General features: G+C 40.2%; 1 protein-coding gene across 1 annotated transcript in view; it reads right to left on the bottom strand.

The window, feature by feature from the left end:
• The window catches only part of LOC118427347 (ras-related protein Rab-6A), a gene marked incomplete in the record, with an annotated part of 76,096 nt that overhangs the window by 49,272 nt on the left and 17,262 nt on the right, over positions 1–9,562 (bottom strand).

Below are 9,562 nucleotides of genomic sequence, written 5' to 3'. Positions count from 1 at the left end.
GCCTTACATTTCAAGCCACACAGTGGAAAGTAGATTAGCTTCACAGCTGTCGTAAAATTCTGTGCTGTATTTGTGACTCATTCGTTCCATGACGATCGGTAACTCGTCTCCATTCGATAGTAGATTTAGAGCCACCCTACTCGTACCACTCAAGGCATCGAAACACTGTTGCACGACCATTCTATCTCTAAAGTATTAACCTTAAGGTTGTACTGTAAATTTTGTAATTTTGCTCCTTTTTTTACATATACTCTCACAGACTATTCATTGCAATAGTACTGCCATTTGGACCGTAAACTCAAAGACACCGGCAAAGTTTTTATTTTCTCTGTGCCATGAAATTTAAGAGATGCTACATGAAATCAACTTACAGTAACTGTTGGTGCCAATTCTTTACCCTGTCAGAAACTTATGACGTGTTTCTTCTGTCATTCTACATCTGATTGTCATTATAACCTTCATCTTCTTAACTATTTGTCATTTTCAGAGGAAATTCTTAAATTTTCTAAAACCATCACTAAGCCTTACTGACTTGCAACTCTGATTTGAAATAAGATTTGAAATCCTTTTCAAGGTTTAAAAAAAACAGCATTTGACACAGATTCTCACTAAAAATCCATGTGAGTCCTTTCCCAGTAGGAAGGCCATGTTCACATGAGCATAAGGAAAAACGATTTTCCTCTTTAAACCGCTAAAATATATATGTATGAAAATGCGGCTTAGATAGTAGAGAAAAGCCCTCAGGATAGGGATCAAGACACTGAATATCCCAGAGTATATCAGATCTTCTTCTTCAAATGATGTAAGCAAAACAAGTTCTAAATCCCACTTAACTTCCCTTGGGCAGATCTGTACAAGCTGTACCCGATACATGCACACTTACTTTGACCCCCGGTGCCCAACACCGAAAATTCAAAGTCAGGAATTATCAACGTATCTTCAACCCATGCCTGAGCCTGGCCAAAGGCATCTCAAGAAGCCTCAATGCAAAGCAACTTAAAGATGCTACTGCTGGAAAACTCAACATATTATGACAACAAAAGGCACTTTCCCACACTCCTATGTTCTACCACACCCCTCTGTTTCAGCGCACCTATGCTCTGACATACCCTAATGCAGGGGGTCTGAACATAGGGGGGTTGGCTGATAGTTGTGTTAGTGTATATGCCTGGCCCCATAAGCACAGGTCAAAGATGACATTTTAAGCTGCTTGAGGGAATGCCAAAGGTTTTCCTTTTTTACGCTTTAACCTAAATACATACATTAAAAATGGAAATGCTCAATTTCATGAAGTTGAGATGTTTAAGACGGACGGGGTGAAATTTTTGTTGGTCCTTATAGGCAAATTTTTGGGAACAGCCTGCTGTGAACCAAAGAAATTAATTGATATTGCCTTAAAGGAACCACTATTGCATGGCTGAAAACAAAAAAATCACCTTCGCTCTCCCAAAAATCCCGGCCGTAACTTTAAGCCAACCGATGGTAAGACGAATGTAGGGTTCTGGACAGACCGTAGAGTCAATGGCTATTTTCCATTACGCTTTCCCACCTCTGACTTGGAAGTCGGCGGAGTGATGGGGCCATTTCTGGGAGGGAAGTTGTTCGTGCTCACCCCCGCTCCATTAGGGTTGGAGAAAAAGGTCACCAAGGCCACTTATGCCCATACATATTGATAACAGACCTGCAAACAATTCCTCATAACGCAATTTTCAGCACCAAGGACAGGTACTCTTGCTCTTGGAAGTGCATGTGGTGAAATGTTGTTTGCAAGACTACCTAAGCCCATAAATATCAATAACATACATATTGATAACAGACCTGCAAACAATTCCTCATAACGCGGATTTCAGCACCAAGGACAGGTACTCTTACTCCTGGAAGTGCGTGAAGTGAAATGTTGTTTTCATGTACGAATGTGTTTTTCCTGGAAGGTGTGGTCACCAAGGCCACTTATGCACATACATATTGATAACAGACCTGCAAACAATATTCCTCATAATGCGAATTTCAGCACCAAGGACAGGCTTTCTGGCTCCTGGAAGTGCATGTGTTGAAATGTTTGCATGTACAAATGTGTTTTTCCTGCAAACAGGACAGTTTGCTCCTCTCTAATGCACATCTTTGGGGATAGAAATACATTTATCACCTTCACATGCACAGTGCATGAAGAATTGGGGCTGTGCTTGTAATTCTGATGTTGTAATGCAAGATGTGTGTACTGCAAAAACCATTAAGGTTCACAAAAACACAACACCAATGCATCTGTACTGTACCTTAGCAACATTGTATGGATATTGAAATCAGCACCATTTGAGATTTGAGATCCTTTTGGACACAAAGGTTATCTTCATGAGATACGTCAAGTCTAAATAAATGTTCTGTTAACTGTTCAATCATGTTACTTAGTCAAATAGTTCAGATACAGCAGGTACATTTTAGACCTGTAGCTGTACCTGTACTTGTACATGTACTGGCATCAGTACATATACATGCAGCTGGTGTTACCTTTAAGCATACATCCCAAAAGTTCTTCACAAAAGCCACAGGTCTGTTTGGCTGGAGATGATAAGTCACTACCAGGAACATCTTCTTAACATTGGTTTTTGACAGAATAAAAGAGAGAGAATAAAATGAATGGCACAGGATTACTCTGGCACAGGACTGGAAGTGTGAATTACTACCTTCACAAAAGAGAAAAATGAGGCTTAAATTGACTGAAGTTGGACTACTTTTGCATTTTCCATCAATAGATAAGAGGTCCAAAAAGATGATTCTGCAAAACTCACATCAGTGCTAATAATAATTAATGGAACTATATGCACTATCCTTTCATTACATGTACATTACACTTCATGTTAACGTTGCCAGACAGACAAATGAGTCAGCTGAAGATGTGATGATTGAACGCAGCACATAAAACAAGGCGAGGGGCTTTTCAATGCCAGGCAAATATCATGTTCCTAGCTTAGTCAGAGAAGCCTTCTTAATGTTGGAACTACAAGAAAAATGCACACTGCCAGAAATTGCAAAGGAAGATGTATCGGGATGCTGGATGTGTCTGAGAAAGATAGTCAAATATCCGATCATTCCAAACATTTGTATTATACGGCGAGATAAATGGGCTGAAGCCAGGCAATTTGTTTTGGCCAGGAAATACAATTACATTTATCTGTTTCTCCCATCTTGCAAAGGAAACTCCGTACCACATTGTAACATGACCATTTATCATATAAGACATGCATGTAGGATACAAAAACCTAACACTAATAGACTCCATTCTGAAAACATAAAAAACAACCATGAAAACTCTACAATACTGTACATCTTTGTTTATGCAATTACGGTGCTTCCATGGCATGGTGTTTATGGTGATTCCAAGTTTTCACTCGAGCCACAGTCACTCTTTTCACTACAAATTTATGACATTGCAAATATAACATTGCAAATGTAAATAAAATATAAATTTTGGGGGGGCAACTTTTGACCCACTGCTCACCTAGTCACATGTTCTACATGTACATCTGCATTAAGTGATGCCATTACAGTGACAGATTGCTCATTCCAGGCCAAAATGATGCTGTTCAGTTGAACATTTGTCAATGAGTAAGTCCTGTTTCTTGGGGATTTGGATTATTATAAAATCCAGCTACATGATAAATTGGACTAACAGCTTGACTGAATGGTAATCAAACTATGCTGTATGCAAGTCATTTTCTTTGTAAAATTGATTGACTACAAACTTAAATGACTGTGTAGCTTTAATGAACACTTCAATAATGTAATAAAAAATTGTCTTTCTTCAATTGTTCTATTATCATTAATCAGTGCATCTCCCTACCTTACTACCTAGTCCCTTGACCTCCAGGTCGTTGGGAGGGGGGGGGGGCGGAGGCAAGGCATGGCATGTCTCCTGGCATGTCTCTCTCTTGCCACAGTGAATCACTGCACACGATATACTAATCGGCACAATTTGTTGGATGGAAATAGACTAATCACTACTTCTGTACATAGATCAAATCATCTTCGCCATTTCTCTTGTTACAACAACCTCAAATCATCGCCCCGAATCTGACAACACGACTTTTTATCCCACATCCATCTGTTCAAGAGTACTTCGATTTTAGCTGCTAAAATGATACTTCAATTCGGCTCGGCAACCCTTACATTCATCAAGTACCAACACAATTACTTCCTACCACCCACTTCAACGTAATAAATCTCCCAATTACCCGCTATCTCCCGCGCAGAACTTCCAGAAGTACTACTTAAGTGAAGAATGCACGCTGGAGATAATTTTCATTAGTCACAATGTCATCTTTTCTTGGTCGTACCCAAGGAAACGTCGGCTATGATTGACAACACAGACAGCGGAACATGGCGTCGGGATCGTGGGTAATGCGTGCATCCATTACCTTACGCAAGATGTATGTTTTAATTTCGCCGAGACCAGATGCCCGAACAAAGATTACATAATAGTTCCTCGCTATTAGTCAAAAGTTCAGAGTTCATATACTTGTATACAAGTTCAGAAACTATCCTATGAACTAGAGACTTAGCTTGCACGTACATTGATGGTCATGTTTATTAATCAGCTCCTTCAAACTTTTTTCTGACAAATGTTCGCTTCTCCCCTTTTTTTATTTTAGTGGCAAAAGTTAACGACCGCTCACTTGTTGCTAAATGAACAATGTTATTGCTGCAGTAAATTTGTGAGGTGTGACAATGCAGTGCCGACTAATGGAATTGGCTGCCTCGAGCGTCGCTGGTAGACATACGAGGAGGATTTGCGTAGATAGCACCTGCCTGGGGGTAACCGTGGTAACGTATTCCTATTGTCAGCTCAGTTTGATGTCTGTCATGTGTTACATGGTGCAGAAAAACCCTGAAGGACTTATTACCCAGAAAGTGAGATTCCTCCCGAAGATAGACTCATTCGTCTTGGGCAGACTTGATCCCGAGCTGGAGGGTGACACAGATTGGGCGAACGGGGGCCAATTCTGTTTTCTCTGCTTTCATCTTTGCGAAGACGTTTGCTGCTCAGTGGAAGATCTGCCCAAGGCTATGGAGGATAGGGACGGATGGAGGGAGAGAGTCATGTTCATCTGTGCTACCAGCATGACCAGATGATGATGATAATGTTCTCTCCAACATTCTGAAAAGATATTGCACTTGGTCCCATCAGCTAGCAACATAACCACGCTTCTAAAGAAAGCAAACACATCGACTTCTGGCTGTTGACGTTCACCTTATCTACATGATACAAACATGTAGGAGGTTTGAGGTCCTTACGCCATCACGACACAGCAGGAAAATAGCTTGCCCGAAGAGTCTGAAAACTCTAAAGGACATTTTCCCATCACCACTCCAGTTTCAGAGGATGGGTCAATGTTCATAACCAAAGTTTGTCCAAAGTAGATTTCAAGGTAAAAAGGTGGTCATTGACAGCACTAGTGTGATGCCATATGTAGGATGGGATAAAGCTTCCTGTCTGAGAGAGCAGGAGGTTGTAAATTGGACCTGTGTATACCTTTTATGCTGATGTGTTTCTACTGGTAATCAGTAGACTAGCTGTAAGTGAAGCGAAACTGGGATAAAGCAAAGGAGCGTGAATCATGATAAAATAGATTCACGTCATACCAGGCGACAAGACATCTTCCAAGCTTTGAACTGAAGGCTGAGGCGCTTTGACAATAACTTGATCAGGCCCGGCCCCGGAACTGGCACCCATTTGAATAGAAATTGGTTGGACGTTGCAGGCAATGAGGTCAGTCCTGTCACGAGCCATGCTTCAACCGGGAAAATGGTGGCACAAACAAGCATACACTCCACTCGGGGAGTCCATGGGCCGCCTGTGGTAAAGCACGTAATGACAAACAGTCCGGGAGAACTTACAAAGCTGCCTATCTCTCTGTATTTCGACACAAGATTCAGCTATTTCCTCCATGAATCTGGTGACCCGTTTGCCACGAGGTGGCTCGGCTGGGCCATAAATGTGACTTTGACTGATTGTCGGCCATTTGGTCGCCCCTTTATGCTTCCCCCATCAATGGAGGAACATATGCTTTTTTCCATAGGTACTTCATACGCATTAGAGCCACGCTGCAAAAATCGTTTTTACCCACAAACCAAGGACAGCCACGATTCGGCTGACCTAAAATCTAACCATCCTGAAAAAAAGCAACTTCATCTTTAAACTAGACCTCCAAAAGCTTGACACTATCGTAATGACATTTTTCATACTAAATGCCAACATTGTACCAGTGATGGGTAAGCCATTTGTTGATAATCAACATTTTAGACGTTTAGTCTTTGCCCCTTTTCCTGAAAAAAATTGGACAAATGTGACCCAACACATTGATTTTACAGAAATTACATATCCCCACACTGCATACATAACGTATTTCACTTTTCTGTATGTTTCATGTTTTATCACTCCTGATACTCTGGGTAATACCTTGAATAATTCAGTAGGAAATAAATGAGATTATCTTTTTTAAATATGGCTTTTACCGACATCAAAGGACTAAGAAAATGATCAAATTTGCAGAAAGGATATTGCAAATGAAACCAATTAAACATACATAAATCCAACATCAACCTCAAATTTGTGTTGATGCAAGCCACACCCACCAGGGATGAGGGGTGGGTGTGGCAAGGATGATCATACAGAAGTTAGGACAAAATGCTGGGGCAGTCCATTTTTGAGGGGGGAGGGGACACTGGTACTCTTTTTCTATACCTGAACCTTTGTTACACGTACATGTTAAAGTGTGTAAATTCATCAATATTATAATAGGTTCTTCTTACCTTCATGTAAGTTTCAATGAGTATTCTTTCCTTATTGGGAAAATCCTGAGAATGAGTACTGTTAACTTAAACATTCAGTTAGGATATATATATATGAAATATACGTCTTGAAATGTTTATGGTGGTTTTGATTTCTTGTATGTTTTTAAAGTGACCATTCCTCAGTGAAATCAAGACACCAGAAATACATGTACAGTTTTTCAATTCTTGAATTACGACTGTACTGCACAATTGTATAATCTGCAGACTTAAAACACTGCAATCATCTCCGTCCCTTTCCCACTGCAGAATTACGTTCCCACAAAGATTAATGTATTTACAGTGCACGCATTACAAACATTGATGCAAATACATTGCAAGCCGCGTCCCTGTAAAACATCAGGTAGGAAAACATACATTCTTCACTCCCGAGGCCGTTACGGGCAAAGCCAACTCTTGAAATGTTTATGGTAGTTTTGATTTCTTGTACATTTCGAGGTGACTATTCCTCAGTGAATCTGAGACACCGGAAATACATGTACACTGTACAAACATTGACGCAAATACATCACAAGCCGCGTCCATGTAAAACACCGGGTAGAAAACATACATTCTTCACTCCCGAGGCCGTTACCGGCAAAGCCTGCCAGACGACCTGTAGCAGGGCGCTGCAAATCTCATTTTCCATAAAATATGATGGCCATACATGCACAGGTCAGGGAGCACGGCTTAATTGTCTGGCCCATTTTGGAGGAAGATTGGGTCGATAGGAGCGTCTGAGCAGTCTTTCTTCCTCGTCGTGCCGTTTAAACTCTGCAGATAGCCTGACTTTGAAATGTGAGTTTCCATATCGGTGATGGATAATCAGTGCTCCAAATGCCCACTTGCAAACGCGACCACATTTTGCTTGGCGCGACTTGATTTTGAACCCAGGTAGCGCATTGCGCAACCTGAAATTTTGCAGTTGGAACACTGCTATTCCCCCACCTACATGCATAATGTTCTTGTGTTGATTTCTTTTCTTGATAAGATGTAACAAAAATAGTTACATCAGACAATCAAAATGTGGTGATAGGACAAAAAAGGACATGATACTAATAGACACAATAAGTTTAAGCATAAGAATAATGAAGGCTTTCATAAATCTTTCATCTAACATTTCAATTTATGAAATGTGTCAATTTATGAAATGTGAGGCCTTGCCTTGCTCTGCTTTGTACATTCTTTAACACAAATCTTGTTTGGATTGTACTTACTGTTTCTTTTAACCTAAAGATTAATTTTCCTAATCTTTTTCCTAAAAAACATAGAATCCAGCTTTTAATATATGCAATGACATTTTGCATGGATGTATATTGCCTACAAAATAACTATAAAAGACCCTTGTAAACCTAAATCATCATTTATGCAGAAAGAGTAACTCTTAGGTTAGGTGCTGTACATGGTGCTGAAAATATTGTTGTAGTTTAACCTTCCGACTGAGGGGGGCAACATGGCCCATAAATACATACACAAACTTTATGCCTGCCACTGCTTGAGTCACCACAGATAAATCACATTACTGTAGCTACTGAGAGTGCATAACATGAACACAAACACCTAATGTAGTTAACAGAACCACAATGTAAGATAATTGTGATAGAATATCTTTACCACTCTAACTTGAGTACTGGTATCAAAGTTCCATATCAAAACTTATACATGAGTATAAGAAATCTACCTGGCAATTAAGACATACATTAAGGTCCCCGTGAATAGGGAAAGCTTTTGAAATATCTGTATATGAGAATAACTTACTAATAGGTAGTAAGATCCAAAAGTACTGTGTGCATCAGGGCTCGTGACTGCGACTAGATTTGGTCGCAATGCAATCGTAATTTTAATAATGCACCTATTTTTTAAATGATGGTCGCACGGCGCGCCAATAAAAAAATTAGCAAAAAAATCAAAATTTACCGGTACGCCCTTATTTCCCCCCGAAAACTTTGCTCAAAGTTAAAAATTCGCCGATTCCGCCTTCACCGAGCCGCCATTTTGATTCTAACTCAAGTCTCGCGCAAGTCTCGCAGTAACTCACATCTCGCAAATCGCGAGAGTCGCACCCCATTGGCCATTTCGGCGTGACGTAGCTCGCCCAAGCGCCATTATTGGTGGAATATCTGATATCCCCGCTGTGATCGCGGGAAAAATCACGCAGGAACGCTTCAAAAGCGTGTAACTTTGACGAAAACTCATCGAATGCCTAAAGTCCTTGGTGATAAGTACATGTATAGGATTCTTTTGGAGGTTTATTTTTGCTTGTTTGTCGGTGGAATGCGGGAAAAACAACAGCTAATGCGACGATGACAAACTGGGGAGGGGGGCTGTGTCGGCACTGAAGTCGTAGAAAATGTTGAACGGAGGTCGCGATTTTTTCACGGTTCCTTCAGATATTACTTTTGTTGCAGTCTTAATTTTCAAAAGACTGATAAATGGATGTTGTTTGTTGGGAAAAGTTCAATTGATTTGCCCGTCGAACACATCTTTTCTGCTAGATTTTTTCAACTGATATAATGAATTGTTTGTACACAGATTTTTCTATATAAGTTAACACTGATGTCACAGGCTAGAAGTAAACCTCTAATTTTTCAGTGCATCTATTTTCAGCTATGTTCTTAACAAAGTAGAAGAGATACAAAAGAAATACAAGATGTACCTGACAGTCCTGGCTACACTTTCTCCTCTGTTGGTTTGCAGATTTTCTTGTAGACTTCTTTAGTTTTTTGTTGTTGTATAT

This window comes from Branchiostoma floridae, chromosome 12, assembly GCF_000003815.2.
Source record: "Branchiostoma floridae strain S238N-H82 chromosome 12, Bfl_VNyyK, whole genome shotgun sequence".
Taxonomy (NCBI): Eukaryota; Metazoa; Chordata; class Leptocardii; order Amphioxiformes; family Branchiostomatidae; genus Branchiostoma; species Branchiostoma floridae.
Note: the sequence above shows the minus strand (reverse complement) of the source record. Positions and strands in the feature narration are given on the sequence as shown.